Source organism: Ornithorhynchus anatinus, chromosome X1, assembly GCF_004115215.2.
Source record: "Ornithorhynchus anatinus isolate Pmale09 chromosome X1, mOrnAna1.pri.v4, whole genome shotgun sequence".
NCBI lineage: Eukaryota > Metazoa > Chordata > Mammalia > Monotremata > Ornithorhynchidae > Ornithorhynchus > Ornithorhynchus anatinus.
The window spans coordinates 82,531,142-82,552,479 of record NC_041749.1 but is presented as its reverse complement, the minus strand read 5'-3'; the positions used below and the strand labels follow the sequence as shown (position 1 = coordinate 82,552,479).

The 21,338-nt window shown below is 47.6% G+C and overlaps 1 protein-coding gene across 6 annotated transcripts in view; it reads right to left on the bottom strand.

Moving 5' to 3' along the window:
* Positions 1-21,338, bottom strand: part of OSGIN1 (oxidative stress induced growth inhibitor 1) — a 335,667-nt gene that overhangs the window by 292,343 nt on the left and 21,986 nt on the right. For all 6 annotated transcript variants that reach the window (XM_039910211.1, XM_039910212.1, XM_039910209.1 and 3 more), the window contains exons 3-4: positions 1,346-1,533; positions 842-914 (exon numbers count right to left, since the gene is read on the bottom strand). The gene's annotated coding sequence lies outside the window, so the exon portion shown is untranslated. The remainder of the gene's footprint in view (positions 1-841; positions 915-1,345; positions 1,534-21,338) is intronic.

Here is a 21,338-nt window from a genome sequence, read left to right as displayed (position 1 = left end):
CGGAGAAGCAAAGTGACTTGCCCAAGGTCACGCAGCAGACAAGTGGCGGAGCTAGGATGGGAACGCAGGTCCTTCTGACTCCCAGGCCCGTGCTCTATCTACTAGGCCATGCTGTTACCTCAATCCCACGGGACTTACCACATCAGAATTAGTGGGTCATTTCGCCATTACCAATGGAATAAAAGCTGGGCTGCGCCTAAGCACCATGTTGTTCAATCTGTTCCAGTCACGCTTAAGGACACCACAAGCAATCTGGAAGCTGGTGTCGGTACACGATTCCAATCCTCAGAGAAACTCAACTTCCCTTCAATTATTCTTAAAGGAGCCCCATTGATGACTGTACCCTAGGATTATCCACACCGACAAATGAACAGATAATTATGAACCACCTGAGAAATTCAACCAAGCCTTATGCACTGACAAATAGAACGGAGTAACCACTAGTTCATATCTGGTAAACCCTCTACATAGCCAAGGATCTCCATTGGTGAGCCAGACCTGAATGCCGCCTCAGGATTCTGTTTCCTAATAATAATAATAATGTTGGTATTTGTTAAGCGCTTACTATGTGCAGAGCACTGTTCTAAGCGCCGGGGTAGTTACAGGGTAATCAGGTTGTTCCACGTGAGGCTCACAGTTAATCCCCATTTTACAGATGAGGTAACTGAGGCACAGAGAAGTGAAGTGACTTGCCCACACTCACACAGCTGCCAAGTGTCAGAGCCGGGAATCGAACCCAGGACCTCTGACTCCCAAGCCCGGGCTCTTTCCACTGAGCCACGCTGCTTCTCTAACACACTGTCCAACGACGCAAGCTAGGCAAAGAGCAGGGCTGACTTACTTCTCCAGAAGTCCTCATCCCACCGTGGTATCCCGGCCGGCAATCAGTCAGCCAGCTCGCCGTGACAACGCCCCTGTTAGGGTTAGAGCTAGGGTTAGAATTAAGGCCAGGTTTAGGGTTGGGGATCGGGTTAGTGCTGCGTTAGGGTGCACCTCTCCATCCCCCCACCCGGATCTGACCCCCTTTTCCCCCTCCCACCTTGCCTGGCGGTACACTGTATTTTTCTTTCCTTTCCAAAAGCCGTGACCGGCTCCTCCCCTGATGGCAATCTGTGAGCTGGCCATAAACGCGGGGACCAAGTCAACCAGGATGGGGGAAGGCAGCCGTGATTCCCTTCCTGGGCCTCCTCCCCAGACTAGTTCCTCCTGCTGAAGCAGTCAGAGAAGGGGCTGAGCCTGGGTACATAAGTGAAACAAACAATAGGGAGGGAGCAGAAGCTGAAGGGAAATGGGGCTAAACAATCTTAAAAGGTTTCAGGAAGATGTAGATGTAGAGTCGGCTTACCTCATCACCAGACAAGGTCGCCAGGGTGCGGCGACAGGACAAATTTACTTCTGGTGAAGTCAGGGCGGCCATCGGGAGACGCTTTTAGAGACTGACAGAGTATGGCACGGGCAGACAATCCGCGTTCAGACCCAACTCCAGGTCTTTAAAGCATTCGTCAAGTCCAGTGTGCTTTATGGCTATGCCACCTGGAAGGAGTAAGAACAGCCAGGTAGTAGTTTTCCTGGCTCCCACGGAGCACCCATTAATAGGGAACAAAATAAGATTCCAGCAGCAAGAGCCAATCTCTTCATCATTGATCTAAAGGTGATGGTTATTGCTACTGATGTCATATTTTTGTTCCCGTTGAATTTTCCCTCTTGCCTCTGCCTGTATCGCCCACCCCTATCCCTCTCTCCTCCAACCCCGGCAGTTAATAATAATAATAATCATAATAATAATGTTGGTATTCGTTAAGCGCTTACTACGTGCAGAGCACTGTTCTAAACGCTGGGGTAGATACAGGGTAACCAGGTTGTCCCACGTGAGGCTCACAGTCTTCATCCCCATTTTACAGATGAGGGAACTGAGGCCCAGAGAAGTGAAGTGACTTGCCCACAGTCACACAGCTGACAAGGGGCAGAGTCGGAATTCGAACCCATGACCTCTGACTCCCAAGCCCGGGCTCTTTCCACTGAGCCACGCTGCTAATTATGGTTTTTGTTAAGCGCTTACTATGGGTCGAGTGCTGTTCTACGCGCTGGGGTAGATACAAGGTCATCAGGTTGACTCAGACGGGGCTCACAGTCTTAATCCCCGTTTTACAGATGAGGTAACTGAGGCACAGAGAGGTTAAGCGACTTGCTCAAGGTCACACGGCAGACAAGTGGTGGAATCGGGATTAGAACCCACGTCCTCGGACTCCCAAGCCCGAGCTCTTTCCACTGAGCCACGGTGCTTCCCCGACTCCAGAGGCAGCAGACTCCCGCCGACGCCGGGCATCACCTCCACCCTCCGACCTCTGTCCGCGGCCCACCTACACAGCCGCTGTAGACGTACTAAATTACTCTAATCTGACGCGTCTTGAGCTGCGTTTTTCGAAGGCGCGGCTTTGCTGTCGCAAGAGAAAACGCCATAAGGTTGGAAGCAACAGAAAGGCATGCTGAGCTCGCAGAGTACCGCGCGAGATTAGACGGCACAGTTGTGTCACCTTGGCCCAAAGTATGCAGAACGAATGCCGACGATGATCAAATGGACATTCTCTCGCGGTGTGTTTCACCGCATTTTGCGATTCGTAGTCGACGGGGGCACTCCACGGCTTGCAACGCCCTGACCGCACGCCTCTACTATTCAGAGTCAGAGGAAGGATAGTAGGGGCCCAGATCGGGGGCGGTGGATTGGAGGTCCCTTCAGAAGAGACTTTGAATGTGTTGAGGGAAGAGGCTCGAGGAGAGGCAGTTCTTTCATCCCCATCTTGCTGCTCTACCTGGCTCCGGGCCAAGCAGTCACTCCCTTACGCGGCTCGGAGCGGCTCCTTGGCGCGAAGCCCGGCAGAAGAAAGAAACCAACCGGGAGAGGCTCGGCCCAGCGCCGCCACTAACGCCGGGGCGCGTGGGCAACCGCCCGGGGACTCTAGAGACGACGTGCCATTGTACCTGTGCTAATCGGGTCCTGCTGCTGTAATTATAACTTCTTTAGAAGGAAACGTTCGTACTTTGGTGCCCTTCTGCCTCTCCCCAGACCGTAACGGCCACGATAATAATTCCAATTAGTATTTGTTAAGTGCTTATATAGGTCAAGCACAGTTCTAAGCGCTGGGGAAGAGAAGCAGCGTGGTTCAGTGGAAAGAGCCCGGGCTTGGGAGTCCGAGGTCATGGGTTCGAATGCCGCCTCTGCCACTCGTCAGCTGGGTGACTGTGGGCAAGTCACTTCACTTCTCCGGGTCTCAGTTCCCTCATCTGTAAAATGGGGATTAACCCTCACGTGGGACAACCCGATGACCCTGTATCTACCCCAGCACTTAGAACAGTGCTCTGCACATAGTAAATGCTTAACAAATACCAACATTATTATTATTATACTGCTTAGTCTAGTCAGACACAGTCCCTGTCCCACATGGGGCTTACACATCTCCTCCAAGAGGCCTTCCTTAACTAACCCCTCCTTTCCTCTTCTCCCACTCCCTTCTGCATCACCTTGTCTTGCTCCCTTTCTTCATCCTCCACCCCCCTCCCCAGCCCCACAGCACTTAGGTACATATCTGTAATTTTATTTCTTTATAATAAAGAAGCAGTGTGGCTCAGTGGAAAGAGCACAGGCTTGGGAGTCAGAGGTCATAGGTTCGAATCCCTGCTCTGCCTCTCGTCAGCTGTGTGACTTGGGGCAAGTCACTTAACTTCCCTGTGACTCAGTTACCTCATCTGTAAAATGGGGATGAAGACTGTGAGCTTCATGTGGGACAACCTGATTACCCTGTATCTCCCCCAGTGCTTAGAACAGTGCTCTGCACATAGTAAGCGCTTAACAAATACCAACATCTTCATCATCATAACGTCCGTCTCTCCCTCTAGACCATAAGCTCGTTATGGGCAAGGAATGTGTCTGGTATAGTGTTATTTTTCTTACTCTCCCAAGCGCTTAGTACAGTGTTCGGCACATGGTAAGTGCTCAATAAATACGATTGGCTGACTGACTCCCTTTCAAAGTAGAAGGGAGAACAGGCATTGTTTTTTAATGGTACTCAAGTGCTTACTATGTTCCAGGCACTGGGGTAGATACACGATAATCAGGTTCACCACAGTCCTTGTCCCAGTTGGGGCTCACAGCCTAAGTAGGAGGGGGTAGGATTTAATCCCCATTTTACAGATGAGGAAACCGAGGCACAGAGAAGTGAAGTGACTTGCCCAAGGACACACAGCAAGTGGTGGAGTGAGGATTAGAACCCATGTCCTCTGACTCCTAAGCCTGTGCTCTTTCCACTAGGCCACCCTGCTTCTCTTGGCTTACCACTATCAGTTATGCTCATTTCTAGATTGTCATCAGTCCTTTCAGCGACACTCACGTACGTGGACAGGATCATCAATTCCATCGATCTGCACTAATTTTTGCCGTCTTTTGTAGATTTTGGCTAAAATGCCACTAGGGAATTTGAGAACGTTTGTCCTACAAGTATACAGTCAGTGAAGGGGTTGGAAAAAAGGGTTTATATAAATACGTATGCTGGATAATACAACACCAATTTTCCTTTAGCCTGAAGTTATGCAGGAATGTTACGCCTATCATTATGATGATGATATTTATTGAGTGCTTAATAGATGTCAAATGCTGTTCTAAGTGCTGGGGTAGATTCCAGGAAATCAGACTGAACACAGTCCCTTTCCCTTATGAGACTCACGGTCTATGTAGAAGGGAGACCAGGAACCGAATCCCCATTTTACAGACGAAGAAACGGACACGGAGAAGTCAAGTGACTTGCCCTAGTTCACACCGCAAGAATTGGCAGAGCTGGGATTAATAATAATAATAATGCTGGTATTTGCTAAGCACTCACTATGTGCCCAGCACTGTTCTAAGTGCTGGGGTAGATACAAGGTAATTAGGTTGTCCCACATGGGGTTCACAGTCTGAATCCCCATTTTACAGATGAGGTAACTGAGGCCCAGAGAAGTGAAGTGACTTGCCCAAAGTCACACAGCTGACAAGTGGCGGAGCTGGGATTAGAACCCACGACCTCGGACTCCCAAGCCCGGGCTCTTTCCGCTAAGCTATGCTGTTTTCCGTGTCATAGGACACACAGCCAGGCTCCTGCAAGTAGAGATGCGCACCTTGGACCATCCTCTTTTTTTGGGTGCACCTTAGTGATGGACTGATGTGCCCTTCATTTTAAAAAAAAAAAAAATCAATTCCTTTCCTGGATCCTAAGACTATTTATTGTTTCAGAGCCACTGGCAGCCTGAATAGCTTTTTCCTTCCTCCCTACCCTTTAACCCAGTTTCCTCCATCATTATTAGCAGCAAGATGGAAACCTTGGCCAAAGAGTTTGTGGATAGCTGGGGACTTGAAATGACTTATCACTAAGTGGAAAGCCTGAAGTGTCACGACAGAAATCCCTGCACTTACATTTCCCTTTCTGTTGTAACATTAGCCTGTTCCTCAAATTGGTCCAAGGCTTAACCACTCGAAGGTGAATTTTCCTTTGTCCTAGATAGGAATGGAAATTCTCCCTCATTAAAATGGCAAAAATTCTGCCGAATCTGTGCTAATCCAGAAGGTTACATTGTTATCTCCCTTTCGAATCGCCTCCGCGCAAATCTTTAGTTCAGTTTGTACGTAGAAACTAAATATTTTAACATCCCAAACCCTATGTCGATTCCACCAAATGAGGTAGTGTTTAACCAAAATTTCACTACTATATACTTACTAGATTTTTTTAATGTGATTCGTGAAGCGCTTACTACGTGCCAGGTTCTGTACGAAGCGCTGGGGTAGGTACAAGCTAATCAGGCTGGACGCCGCCCGTGCTCCACGTGGGGCTCACAATCTTAATCCCCATTTTACCCATGAGGTAACTGAGGCACAGAGAGGTGAAGTGACTTGCCCGAGGTCACGGAGCAGACAAGTGGCAAAGCCAGGATTAGAACGTAGGTCCTCTGACTCCCAAGCCCGTGCTCTTTCCACTAGGCCACGCTGCTTCTCTGATTTGCAGGGCATATGTGCTGAGGATATATTCAGCTGTCTTATCTTCTCTGTTAGACTTTGGACGGCTTTGCTTGAGCAAGAGCGTCATTTAAATGGGGGTAAAGTAGTAAATCTGTGTATAGCAAACAACCCTGAAAACAGTGGCTGCAACTGCCAAAAAAAAGGACAGTGTTTTCAGTTAGGTGGTGTCTAAATAGGCATTTAGTCACGTATCAGTCTTTTCACGGAGATCCCCCCGACACACAGATAATTATTCGTCAGTACCATCAATCTTCAATTAGGAAGGAACGCGATACGTATGTATTACCATGCATCCCACACGGCGAGGAATAATTCGGGTGTCTATTACGTCTTTTCTCTGTGCCAAACACTGTGTTAACTGCTGGGGTTGATACAAGACAATCAGGTCAGACACAGTCCCTGCTCCTTATGGGCTTCGCAGTATAAGAAGTGGGGAGAGCCAAGAACCTTATCTCCATTTTACGATAAGGAATCTGAGGCCCGAAGGGGTTAAGAGATTCGCCCAAGGTTACCCAGCTGGCCAGTAACAGAACCGGGGTGAAAAGTGGAAGTCCCAGGTTCTTCCACTTGGCCCCAGTGCCTCCCAGTAGAACATTAAACACCTCTGGGCACTCAGGAAATACTCAACTGGTCGCAAATGCTTTCTGACCATGAGCTCACTATGGGCGGGGAATTTAACTGTTTGTCGTTGCACTGTACGTTCCCAGGTGCTCAGTACAGAGCTCTGCACACAGTAAACGCTCAAAAAATATGATTGAATGAAGGGGTTTCTAGTCCCTTAGCTTCAGCCAGTCCTTCTCTGGAGCCACCGGAACATAAGTACTGCTCCACCAGCTCCTGGGACTGTTAGTAGCATTAGGTCCCAGAATTTACTTAACCCTAATTCAATTTCGTAATGGGACGTGCGGTGTCTTTTCGTAGAATGTAGATGTTTAGCCCTCATTTCTCCTCTCGCTCTCACAATGACTACGCATCGATCGATCGATCTTATTTGTTGAGCACTCACTGTACACAGAGCACTGTTACTAAGTCCCCGGGAGAGTACGATATAAAGAGTTATAAACAATGTACCTGGCTGTGGACCCTTTATAATAATAATAATAATAATGATGGCATTTGTTAAGAGCTTACTATGTGCCAAGCACTCTTCTAAGTGCTGGGGGGGAGACCAGGTGATCAGGTTGTCCCACGTGGGGCTCCAGTCTTAATCCCCATTTTACAGATGAGGTAACTGAGGCATGGAGAAGTTAAGTGACTTGCCCAAAATCACACTGCTGACACTTTGATACTCATCCCAGCCCCACAGAACCTACGTATATAATAATAATGCTGGTATTTGTTAAGCGCTTACTCTAAGCCGAGCACTGTTCTAAGCGCTGGGGTAGATACAAGGTAATCAGGTTGTCCCATGTAGGTCTCACAGTCTTCATTCCCTTTTTACAGATGAGGTAACTGAGGTACAGAGGAGTTGTGACTTGCCCAAGGTGACACAGCAGACAAGTGGTGGAGCTGGGATTAGAACCCATGACCTCTGACTCCCAAGCCCGGGCTCTTTCCACTGAGCCACGCTGCTTCTCAATATCCTTATACACTCTTATCCCCTTTCTGTAAACTTAATTTAATGTCTGCCGCGCCCTGGAGACTGTAAGCTCCTTGGGGGCAGGGATCGGGCCTACCAACTTAGTGGTATTGTACTTTCCCAAGCGCTTAGTAATAATAATAATGTTAGTATTTGTTAAGCGCTTACTATGTGCTTACTGTTCTAAGCGCTGGGGTAGATACAGGGTAATCAGGTTGTCCCACGTGAGGCTCACAGTTAATTCCCATTTTACAGATGAGGTAACTGAGGCACAGAGAAGCACATAGTAAGTACTCAAATACCAACGATTGATTGTCTCAACCTCATCCAATAGAAGTTACCAAGCTAGATTTACCTTGTGAAATAGCTATTTCCTGCAGTTGAGGCCCTTTGCGGGTTACTAGGATTTCATTTAGGAATATGGAAGAGTTCTAATGGCCTACAATAGAAAGTGCCTTTTTTCTTTTTTCTTTTTTGTGGCATTCATGAAGTGCTTACTATGTGTCAAATACTATTCTAAGGGAGAATGGGCATCGAATCCCCATTCATTCATTCATTCAATAGTATTTATTGAGCGCTTACTATGTGCAGAGCACTGTACTAAGCGCTTGGAATGTACAATGCGGCAACCAATCCCTGCCCAATAATGGGCTCATAGTCTAAACAGGGGAGACAGACAGAAAAGCGAAACAGAACAAAACAAAATCATCAAGATAAATAGAATCATGGAGACGCACACATCATTAACAAAATAAATAGGGTAATAAATAATATATACAAATATGCACAGTGCTGAGGGGAAGGGAAGGGGGAAGAGCAGAGGGCGGGAGAGGGAGGAATGAGGAGGGGAGGAGGAACAGAGGGAAAGGAGAGGCTCAGCCCAGGAAGGCCTCCTGGAGGAGATGAGCTCTCCATTTTGAAGATGAGGAAACTGAGGCCCAGAGAAGTTAAGTGACTTGCCCAAGGTCACACAGCAGACAAGTAGCAGAGTTGCGTATAGAATCCACGTCCTCTGGGTCCCAGGCTCATGTTTTCCCAAGTAGGCCATGCTGTCTCCCTCTGGTTTTCTGTTGTTGTCCTAATGTAACTGGCTTTTCCTGCCCTACTGCAATCTACTGTCTCAACAGAGGGTTAAGAGTACTTCAGTGGCCACTGGAATGGAAGGTCTTCAAAAGCCAGAACTGTGTCTCAATTTCTTCTGACCGATGTTCTAGCAGGTGGTTCCTTACTGAGCTTATTACTGGTGGCGAGGTCCGGAAGAGGGCCGACGTGGGAGGCAAGAAAGAGAAGCAGGGAGCTCGTCGTGAAGAACCCCGCCACCAGGCCTGCTACTGGCCCAGGTGGCTACGAAGAAAGGCGGCCTGAGCTAGGCGAGGTGACAGGAACAGGAGGTGCCTAACCACATTGTGGAGGGAAAAGGGGAGCTCAATCTGGGAAGGCCTCTTGGAGGAGGTGAGCTTTAAGGAGGGTTTTGAAGAGGGGAAGAGAAATAGTTTGGCGGAGGTGAGGAGGGAGGGCGTTCCAGGACCGCGGGAGGACGTGGCCCGGGGGTCGACGGCGGGATTGGCGAAAACGGGGGACGGTGAGGAGGTGGGCGGCAGAGGAGCGGAGCGTGCGGGGTGGGCAGTGGAAAGAGAGAAGGGAGGAGAGGTAGGAAGGGGCAAGGTGATGGAGAGCCTTGAAGCCTAGAGCGAGGTTCCCTTGTGATTCCAAGATGCTGCAGCCACTTGACACAGGCTCACTGGGGGGGTGGGGAGGAGAGGGGCATGAAGAGAGACAGCTGGCCATTTGGATAAATAAACATGGGAATCACATATGAAAACAAGTCCACACAAATATGCAAGGACACAAGCATACGTATACAGAATCAAACCAACACACCGGGATAGAGCCAAACACAAGACATCACGGATGGATACACACAGCTATAGGCAGCGGGGCCCAGTGGGTAGAGCACGGGCCTGGGAGTTAGAAGGACCTGGGTTCTAATCCCAGCTCTGCCACTTGTCTGCTGTCGCTTCTCTGTGTCTCAGTTCCCTCATCTGCAAAATGGGCATTATGACCATGAGCCCCAAGTGGGTCCTAGACTGTTTCCAACCTCATTAACCCCTATCTACCCCAGCACTCGGTACAGTGCCTACCACCCAGTAAGCGCTTAATACCATAAAAAAGTCACACAGGAACAGGTCAATATCACAAATCCAATCTCTCATAAAACCTGAACTCCCTAGCTTCCCTCCTAAACCTACTTTTCCTGCTACCTTTCCCATCAGTCCACAAGAGCAACCATCTTTGGGGACCTCTTTGACTCTTTTGTTTTACCTCCCACATTAAATCCCGCTGACTTTGCCTCCACAATATTTCCTGGAGTCACCCACCCCTTCCTCTCCACCCTGATCTGAGCATTTGTCGTTTCATAACTAGACTATTAGCACACCAGCCAACTTACTGGCCTCAGCCTCCAGACACTCCCGGATCATCTTCCTAAAATGATATTCAGAAAACACTACTTCCCTCCTTCAGATCCTACGGTGGCTACCTACTTTGCCAGACAACTGGCTGCAAGGCTTTCCACAAGCTTCCACACGGAGAAGCAGCGTGGCTCAGTGGAAAGAGCATGGGCTTTGGAGTCAGGGCTCATGAGTTCGAATCCCAGCTCTGCCACTTGTCGGCTGTGTGACTGTGGGCAAGTCACTTAACTTCTCTGTGCCTCAGTTCCCTCATCTGTAAAATGGGTATTAAGACTGTGAGCCCCACGTGGGACAACCTGATTCCCCTATGTCTACCCCAGCGCTTAGAACAGTGCTCGGCACATAGTAAGCGCTTAACAAATACCAACATTATTATTATTATTAAGCTCTCTTCTCCCCTCCACTCCAGCTCACGCTCCTTCCAAACAAACCTTCTCGCTCTCACTTGTTCCCGCCTCTACAATCTCTAGCCTACAGCACCCTCCCTCTCCACATTCAAAACCGGGCTAACGTCACCTTCTCCGAGAGGCCTTCCCCAACTAGCCCCGACATCCCTGATGAGGTCAATCTTTTATTCATCCTTGGCCCTCTAGGTGTAGAGATCATTTTGTTCCATTTACTCATTTATTTTCTTACTTTGGTTTTTAACTGTCATAATAATAATAATAATAATAATATTAATAATAATGTTGGTATTTGTTAAGAGCTCACTATGTGCAGAGCACTGTTCTAAGCGCTGGGGTAGATACGGGGTAATCAGGTTGTCCCACATGAGGCTCACAGTCTTCAGCCCCATTTTACAGATGAGGTCACTGAGGCACAGAGAAGTGAAGTGACTTGCCCACAGTCACACAGCTGACAGGTGGCAGAGCTGGAATTCGAACCCGTGACCTCTGGCTCCCAAGCCCGGGTTCTTCCCCCTGAGCCACGCTGCTTCTCTATCTTTGTAGGTATATCATCTGGGTCTGCCACCTCTCCCAGTAAACCGAGAACTCTTAGAGTCTAGGGATGTCTCTTCTTTTTTTTCTTATATGCTCCAAAGAACCTTGTACAGTGCTCTACCCACGGCTGAAGCTCAATAAGTACTAAGATAAGGATGAGTCTCAGAAAAGTACTAAATTACTGGCTCAAAAGAGTTAATGCAGCTTACAAAAACGTCCTAATTTACCTCTGGGGTATTTGCTATGCAGGCTGCTAAATATGGCCATTAAATAAACAAATAAATTAAATAAATAGACTCCTACCCCTGCCCGCAAGAAGTTTAAATTCCAAATACTGCCAGCCAGCCTAGTACGGAACTTGGATTGAGACAGGGGAGAAAAACCTAAGTACTACATACAGATTTTTAAAAATAATAAGATGAAACAGAATACTCCCTGAGGACCCCGTAACATCGACCCCCTCTCTCCTCAGTAGCACTTTATGTACCTATCTGTTGCTTCCCCCTACCTGTCCAGTGTCTATTTAGTGTCTGCCTAGATTGTAAAGTCCTCAAAAGGCAGGGATCATGTCTACTAACTCCGCTGGACTCTCTCAAATGCTTAGTACCGCACCCTGCGCAGCGTAAACATTCACCAAATAATAGTAATTGAAGAGAAAATGCATCCTTCATCTCGAAAGACTTCCACGGAGGAGACGAAACACCTCTGACACAATGTGCTCCAGTTTGGAACTAAATTCCCCAGAAGTATTCTTCCACAAGAAACTACATCATCGTGAACTTCACAAAGAAAATTATTCTCCCTCTTGGGATCCGCACATAAAAGTGATTTCATGGATTTCATTGAGCCAGAGAACAGAAAGATCGATCTATTGTCTCTCTTCATGGCTTAAGGACTCGAGTCTTCTATTACTCGCCACTAGTCAAATGGCTCCGCTCCCTTTCAAACCACTTAACAGGGAAATTTCCAACCCTCACTACCATGTGGCTTTATTAAATCAAAAAGTGGCGACCTGCTGGGGTTATTCGCTTTGGTAAAAAGCAAAATTTCTAAAGTAGGAACCTCATTAAGCATTAAGATAGTTCCCTCTGCCTGGTTCCTTTCCAAGCAGTGACAGTCGATAATCGCATGAATTCCCAAGCCACAATAAAGTTCGACCTTCGAGTCATTATGCTGATAGGTACCCGGGTTTCACACAACACCAACAAAAATGCTTAAGCAGCTTAATAAACGAGGTTATGCAATGCAGTCAAGTGCCTGGCGCAATACCTTAAGTACAAGTCTGGGAGTCAGGAACTCTGACTACTTCAGGGTTACATGTCCTGCAGGTGTCAATAAACTTAATGATGACGATGATGCACACAGTAAGCTCCCAATAAATACAACTGAATGAATGACGATGGAGTACTCATCGAGACATTGTGGTCAGTTCACCTTGTCACCCCGGGACACTCACTTCACCTCTATGTACCTGGATTTCCCTACTTGAAGTACCTGACGCTCATGTGCCTGAAGACCAAAATGCAGCACGAGGTACATGATCTTTCCAGCATGACAGATATAGGACAAGTGCGGAAAGCAACCCCAAGACCTCTAAACTCAACAAATTCATTCAATTGTCGTATTTATTGAGCGCCTACTGTGTGCAGAGCGCTTGGAAAGTACAGGTCTGACCACGCCGAAAGGCCCAGCAAACTCCTTCAATTACTTCACAGCAGTTGGCTGCATGATAAACCTATTCTGTCCTGCCACGGTGGAGAACGCTTTTGATCCACGGGAAACTCTTCCAACTCAACAGGCTCCGAGCATCACTGAAAGCCTTTGAGATAGTCATCCAGGAACTGCCGAGCGATGACGACTGTGCTCTTATTCTCAATAATAATAATAATATAAAAAACAAAAGAAGCCACGCAGATGATCGTGAAACCCCGCTAGCACAGTTGATAGGGATTGAGCTTTTTTCCCTTCAACTCATCATTTCCAGGAACTGCTATACAAAAGTAGAGTACATTGGCCATGTCTCTGTAGGGCAAATCTAAAGGCAGATGAAAAAAATTAATTCAATCTGTCTGCCCACTCAACAGCGCTCCTGATATCCAATTCGTTAGACAGATAAAATGGGGGGCATTTGATAGCGTTCCTTTGATCGCATTTCACAATGAAAGTGCCGTGAAGCATTAAGTGGCGGGGTCGAACCCACTTCTTTCCACGGATTGAGTTCTTGAGCGTGCATCCTGACTGGCTGGGAGGCTCTCTTATTGGTATCTGCTGCCTGACTGAATTTTGGAGCTCGCTCTGAGGTGCCCACTCCCTCCCTCCCTCCCCACAAATGGAAACAGGGGTTTGGGGTTGAATAAGCGTGACATTCCAGCAATAACCACCACCCGATCCTTTATGCTCCTCAATTCCATTTCTATTCAATTTTCTACCATCTATATCATCTTTCATAATAAAGGCAGAAACTGAAGCATAACAAAATGAATAGCCTTCCCTGGCTAGATGAAGTGGCAGAATCAAGAATAAAATGCCTACATCCTAGTTGCTAGCCTACCCTCTAAACCAACTCCCCTGTGATCTTTCAAATGCCTGGCTTTCTCTGAGGTTGCAGCAATACACTATGTCTTGGAAATGTAATGACTAGGTTGGTTCTGAAATTATCTACACTGTGAGGTTTGAAAAGGCTTTTAAAATTTATACATTCATATTTAGACATACGAAATGACATAATGTATCTGCCCTTGGAAAATCAGATTGGACTTGATTGCATAACGCAGACAAATTCCTTTACAGAAATATCTGACAAATTAAACAGGCCTAAAATGGCCTTAAAAACAAGGCAGGGGAGCATTTTGCATACTTTATTTTATTGTTTGTACACTGGACTCGCTCTGAAGCAGCACCGTGATTTGGGCACTCTGCACAGTTGCCTGGGTTCTTCCGAGTGACTGACTAGAATCTTGTCCAGCAGTGGAAAGCATAGAGATTCCCCTACAGTTTCCGCAAACGGCATTCCGTCCCTTCTTCTTGAAGATGGTGATCCGTGTGGCTTCTGAAGTCCTGTGTCCTTTCCTCAGTGAACCATATGCTGTGGAAAAGTTTGTGCAAATGTCTGAGGAGGAGGTCCCCCTTCCTGGCTGGTAAACCTCCTCAGGAATGCCGTCAGATGTGGGTGCTTTTTTCATGGCTTTGTGGAGATTACTTCCTCAAAAGAAGAGGTTACGGTCATGTCTCCACATTCTGGCCAATTTTCTGTGCTGTGGCGGGGGGCCTCCTCCTTGATGGGAGAAGGTGCATTTAGGCGTTCACTGTGGCATTCTTGCTTTGTCCGTGACGACAGAGGGTCCATCTGTGTTCCTCGGCAGTGCGGTGTACCGTCAACAGATTACGTCGAAAGCCTGAGGGCTGCTGGGACCAGAGGTTGAATTCTGATACCTTACAAGCAGATTGGACATTTTCAATTTGACTTTTTCCTATTCATAAGTTTAAGAAAGAACCAGGCTTATATTAAGATGGCGAAAGAAATAGCTTTTTAATATCGGCTATAGAGCCGGTCTTTGACCTGAGGCGTTTCAAATTAAAACGAATGGCACTTACAACATTTCTAAATTTGTCATGTCCACTTTACAACACTAGCTTCCTTTATGGTATCAGAGGGGTGAACATTTGGGGGGCGGGAGGGGGGTGGGGGAAGAGGGAAGCGATAGAGCCTTGCAGAAGTGGGGAAACAATTGGAAGAGTCGTGATGGCTTGGAAATGGGGCCGGGGGTTGGGGGGGGAGTTTTAAGAGGATGCGGTTACCTGATCACCAGAGAGTAGAGAGTAGGAGAGTAGAGTAGTTGCACTCGGCAGAGCAACCGGGGAGGGCCATTTTAGGTGCAATGAAATAGAAATCGTTCCCCCATCGTGGAATCTGACTTGATATTAATGCATTAATATAGCTCTATAACTCATGGATAATTGATTGAGTACAGTCTTCTGGGTAATTTTGGCTATAATACGGCATTCGGCAACCAATTCCCTGTTTACAAAATTGTTCCAACTTGTAATGTAGTTTTCAGGAACCAAATGGACTTGTGGTCTAGGTTCATTTCCACTCAAGTATGGGGCCCAAGTAGTCACCTAATATGCCCTCCCCTAAGGCCATTAGAGCAGACACGCACATGAGCTGGGACTAACATTCATATAAGGATACAAGCTCCAAAAAAACTAAGACTTCGAGCTATGCGGGGACGCAAAGAGGCACACCTCAGAGGCACGCAAGGCCCAGACGCACAAGGGAATACACGCACACACGAGTGCACGTAAGGACAGGCAGGCAGGGAGCGTGGCAAGACTTGAGGGGCAGAGAGAAGCGAAAAGTGAAAACAGAAGACAATAAGTGCACTGTCTCACCCAGGTAAAGACCAGGTATTTCCACTAAGAAATACAAACACCTATAAAGAAATCAATGGTATATACCGTGTGGAGTAAGCTGTTAGCCTGACACGTCATTAAGTGCTTGGGAAAGTACAATAATACTACAGTTAGTAGTCACGATCTCCGTCCACAAGGAGTTTACAGTCCACAGGGGCTTGGGGGGGGGGAAGGGGGGAGACAGTTAAAAAAGATTACAAATAGAGGAAATAAGGATGTACTCTGGAGCAAACGTCAAATGCACAGGGGGTACAGATCTGAGTGCACAGGAGACACAGACAGAGAAGGTGGCGGCTACGGGAAACGAAGGGCTTCTACAGGGAAAGCCTCTTGGAGGAGATGTGAATTTAGGAGGGCTTGAAGTTAGGGAGAGTGATGGTCTTCTGGATACGAAGCGGGAGGGAGTTCCAGGCCAGAGGGAGGACGCGGACTAGGAGTCGGCAGCGAGAGAGACAAAATCGAGTTACGGAGAGTCGGTTGGCACGGGGGGAGCGAAGTATGGGGGCTGGGCTGTAACAAGAAATCAGCGAGGTAAGGAAGGAGTGGGAGGGATGATTGAGTGCCTCAGAGTTGATGGCAAGGAGTTCCTGTTAATGCGGATGCAACGACTGGAGGCTTTTGAGGACTGGGGAGATACAGATTGAATAATTTCTTTTGACAAGTGATCTGAGCAAAGCATGGATTGGAGAGGGGACAAGGCAGGGAGTTTAGCAAGGGGGCTGATAATAATAACTGCTGCATTGTGTGTCAGGCACTTTACTAAGTGCTGGAGTCGACGCAAGATGAGCAGGTCCCACACGGACTCACAGTCCAAGTAGGAGGGAGAACAGACACTGAGTCCCCATTTTGCAGATGAGGAAAGCAAATAGAAGTTAAGTGACCTGCCCAATGTCACACGGCAGGCGAGTAACGGATCCAGGATTAGAACCCAGGTCCTCTGACTCCCAGGCCTGTGCTCTTCCCACTAGGCCACGCTGCTTCTACTCGAGGTGGAATATGACGAGCGCTAGAATCATCGCGGCAGCAGTTTGGATGGTGAGGAAGAGGAAGATTTGAGAGAGAGCGTGAAGGTGGAACAAACAGGATTCGGTGACACTGAATATGTGGGTTGAATTAGACGAGTTGAAGATAATGCCAAGGTTGCGAGCTGGAGGGAGGGAGACAGTGATGGAAAAGTCAGGGGGAGGACAGGGTTTGGTGGGAAGATGAGCTCTCTTTTAGACATATTAAGTATGAGGTGTCAGTGGGACATGCAAGAAGAGAAGCCTTGAAGGCAGGAGGAAATGCAGGACTGCAGAGAAGGAGCGAGGGGATGGCTGCTAGATCTGAGGATCACCCGTGCAGAGATGGCAGCTGTAAAGATTTTAAATTCGCCTCAGTCTCTAGCATAAGTGGTTGAAACTGAGGAAGAGAGAAAAGCAGTAATAATTTTCGCAGCATAGAATAGCGCACTTTTCCCTCTACATATCTTGGTCTTTAGAAAGAAGAGAATAAATGCCGTTCAATTGGGATGAATGAAATGCCATACCTCATAAAAACGGACTGTTGTTTTTATGTTTGAGAGCTCGTGAGTAGTGGAGACGGAGAGGCAAAGAGGGACGGTTCTACGCTGCACGCGTATCAAGAATTGAAAGTGGGGTCAATGGTTCCTTCTGGCAGCTGCTGACTGGGCCAAGTCGCATATCTGTTTCATCCTCCTCCAATACTATCAAACCATGGCTCCGGGCAATTTAGATTCCAAATTATTTGGAGGAATGTAGAGTTTGGGGCCGACTGCCACTGTAACAATAAGTAGCTTACTAAAGTCTAAATCAGAGTCAGATGTGAGAGAATCGAGCCCGAGGCAAGGATCTGGCCAGAGGGGCTTGCCCGCAGTAAAGACGACCCCGGGGAACAGAAAGACCACAGACACACACAGAGAGGTGATCCGTGGGGTAAAAGCTCCCTTGCCCTACGGAACAACCCGACTCTGGGTATAATTCCCAACTCTGGTGGAGAATCTGGACTCTCCTTTCCATTTCCATTGACGGAATGGATGCGGTTAGCATTCGGAGAAGAGAGGGCCATCTGGTCAGTCTGAATTTAGATCTGCACAAAGACAGCATTCAATTAATAAATGTTTCATGATTACGAGGGTGAAAAAAACAATAAGGAAAAAAGGAATTAAGAAATCCCATACCGGGTTCGACCGACAGTCCATTCAGGCCAGTATTTTATCCCCTTCAGTCAAGACGGTCAAAACCACGGTCGCTAGGCCACGCTAAGAAACAGAGTGACCTAGTGGAAAGAGCACGGGCCTGGGAGTCAGAGGATCCGGGTTCTAATCCCAGCTCCGCCACATGCCTGTGGTGTGACCTTAGGCAAGGCACTTAACTTCTCTGGGCCTCAGTTACCTCATCTGTAAAGTGGGGATTAAATCCCCTTCCTTCTGACTTAGACGCTAAGCCCCATGAGGGACAGGGAGTGGGTCCCATCTGATTAATTTGTCTCTACGCCAGCACTCAAGGCAGTGCTTGACAAATACTCTTATTCTTAATAAAGTTCGCTTGGGAGAAAAGAGCGATCGTTGTCCTCCAAATTAGAGGAAAATAATCATAATGAAAATAACTAAGACAATTAACCAGTACGAAAATCCCCAAATCCCTGGGACAGAGGAATTCAAACTCTGCAGTGATTGGGCACCCATGAACCTCCCACGTCTGGCTCCAACCTCAGCTATGGCAGGGCCAACCCAACTGACTGCAAGCAGGCAACTAAAACAGCTGGAAGAGTTAGGACTCATAGTTGGAAAAGAACTGTGGATTCCTTCTTTAGTTCACATCGGGCATCAGATAATTTCCTGACTCTTGAATGACCCAAAATTAGAAAGCAGGCAGAACAGGCTAGTACATGACTCAACGTGGCCGGTTGCCAGCATGTGCCGCCACACATATGCAAGATGTTTACCTCACTTACTCAGTGCTCCTCGGGCCTGACAGGCTACGGCTCGGGGTATCCCACTCACCAGAAGAACCCGATTTGGAAGTAGTAAACTCAAAATATTGCAGTTCTAGGAAAAAAAAAGGAAAAATCCGACAATCATGACCCAATTACCATACCTGCAACTAGCTATACGGAGAAGCTGGAGGCCTAAACCAGGCTGTGTGGTTAAGGCCACAGATGAGAGAACAGGTCAGGGGCTGTTGAGCAAGCAAGTCAGGGTATATAGAGATAAGCATGGGGATTGGAAAGGACCAGCAGCATGCCAGGAATAAATAGTACTTTGGCTGATCCCCTTTCTCCTCCTCTACAGCAGATGGCAGAGAAAGCAGGAGGCCTAAGGGGGCGTGGGGTGGGGGAACAGACTCCATCTATGGAAGGAAGGGAGGGGGGTAGGTGCATCCGATAGGAATTAGGCACCAAAGAATTTGGGGGGTAGTTCCCTTTAGGTCTGATTCCCACCTTGTGTTTGGCTGAAGAACTCTGTAGGCTCTCCAGTGATGGGGGCCAAAGAGCACGCTGCTTGGCTATCTGCTTGGCTATCAATTTGCCAGGCTGTCGGTATAACTGGAAGTGACTCTAGGATTCAGCGTACACAGGAAAACCACGGAGTCCATGGCACTCAAGTCCCCAGACTGGGTTGGCGCAAAATTAAATCCAGATGGGCTTGGACCATCTTCCTGACTCCCTTCTCCCTTCTCGCCCTGCCCCATTTTAGCCAGTCAGTGAACTGTGCTTACTGAGTGCTTACCATGTACCAAGAGCTTGGGAGAGTAGAGTATAACAATAAGAGAGACAATCCCTGCTCGCAACGAGCTTACAGTCTAGAGGGGAAACAGGCATTAATATAAACAAATACAATTACGGATATGTACATAAGGGCTGTGGGGCTGGAAGTCGGGGGAGAGGCGGGAGATGAATAAAGGGAGCAGCTCCAGTGGCACAGAAAGGAATGGGAGAAGAGGAAAGGAGGGCTTAGTCAGGGAAGGCCTCTTGGAGGAGACGTGCCTTCAATAGGCAGGGAAATAACGGTGCACTGGACCCAAAGTGTTCAGTGAAATGCACTTTACAGAGTTGTCTCTGGGTCTGCCGGATTCCCAATCCATGTAAAGCACTGCGGTACAGAGCCAGAAAAAGGAAAAAAGAACAGGCGGCTCTACTGCGGTGATAAACTATTCGTGTGACAAAAAGCAGCCCTTAGGTAAGAGTAAACATCCCTCGGCCCCACCCGGAAGTAAATTTCCTCCCTCTTCAATGTTTGGTGCCAAACCCTTCTGGTTTAATGCCAACGCTAGTCCTGTAATACGGGGTTGGAATCAGACTAGGCTAGGTGGGTGTAGGTGAAGATCAATATCGGGCCAAGCTAGGCTTAGATGGGAACTGGAGCAGGTCAGGCCACAAGTTTCCAGCCCTTGCAAACCTTATAACACTGAGTCAGAGGAGTAGATTGCCATAATACAGTTCTACTTGCCTATCTATGTAAAAAAAAAACAAAAAACCCAAGAAATTCTTTCCTCAAGTTTAAGAATTTTTGAGGCGAGAGATTTATGAATGAGGAACATCAGATTTCAGTAGCACAGCCTTCTGGGCTACGTATGTAAAAATGCACATGCATGTATGTACAAATACATACAAATGTGTACCTACACAAACATAAATACATATTATATATACACATAAGAAATCTATGTGCGCTTTTTTTTTTTAAATGATACTTAAGCACTTACTATATGCCGGGCACTGTACTAATCGCTGAAGTAGATACAAGATAATCAGGTTGCTCCCAGACCCTGTCCCTCATGGGGCTCAGAGTCTAAGTCAAAGGGATGAGGATTTAATTCCCATTTTACAGATGAGGTAACAGGAGCAGAGAAGTCAAATGACTTCCCCAAGGTCAGACGGCAGACAAGTGGCACAGCTGGAATTAGAACCCGGATCTTCTGACTCCCAGACCCGTGCTCTTTCCAGGTGGTGATTGGCTGCGAGGGCTGGGGGATGGTTCCCTTCTGCAGCTCTGCTTCCCAGAAGAGGGGATATATGGACATGTTGTTGGGGGGGGGGAAGGGGGTGAGAAAAGGAGGAACGACTTTGGGCTAACTCAGCCACCCCCCAAGGCAGACATATATAATAATAATAATAATGGTATTTGGTAAGCGCTTACTATGTGCAAAGCACTGTTCTAAGTGCTGGGGAGGATACAAGGTGATCAGGTTGTCCCATGTGGGGCTCACAGTCTTAATCTCCATTTTACAGATGGGGTAACTGAGGCCCAGAGAAGTGAAGTGACGTGGCTCAGTGGAAAGAGCACGGGCTTTGGAATCAGGGCTCATGAGTTCGAATCCCAGATCTGCCACTTGTCGGCTGTGTGACTGTGGGCAAGTCACTTAACTTCTCTGTGCCTCAGTTCCCTCATCTGTAAAATGGGGATTAAGACTGTGAGCCCCACGTGGGACAACCTGATTCCCCTGTGTCTACCCCAGTGCTTAGAACAGTGCTCGGCACATAGTAAGCGCTTAACAAATACCAACATTATTATTATTATTACTTGCCCGAAGTCGCACAGCTGACAAGTGGCAGAGTCAGAATTCGAACCCATGACCTCTGACTCCCCAGCCTGGGCTCTTTCCACTGAGCCACGCTGCTTCTCTATATATTCTCCTTTTCTTTCTTCCTCCGATTTATAATTTAATCTCTCATCATCCTCACTAGACATAAATGCTATTTCTAGTTGTAAGCTCTCTGAGGGCAGAGAGCATGTCTACAAGTCTCTTATTCTCTTCCAAGTTCTTAGTATATTACTCCGCACGCAGTAGGTGCCTAATAAATTATACTAATTGCCCTAGCTACAGCCTCGGTCCCTCCTCTCACCGGAAAAGGATCAGCACGCTGAGCCCCACAGGAATTCGTGCTTC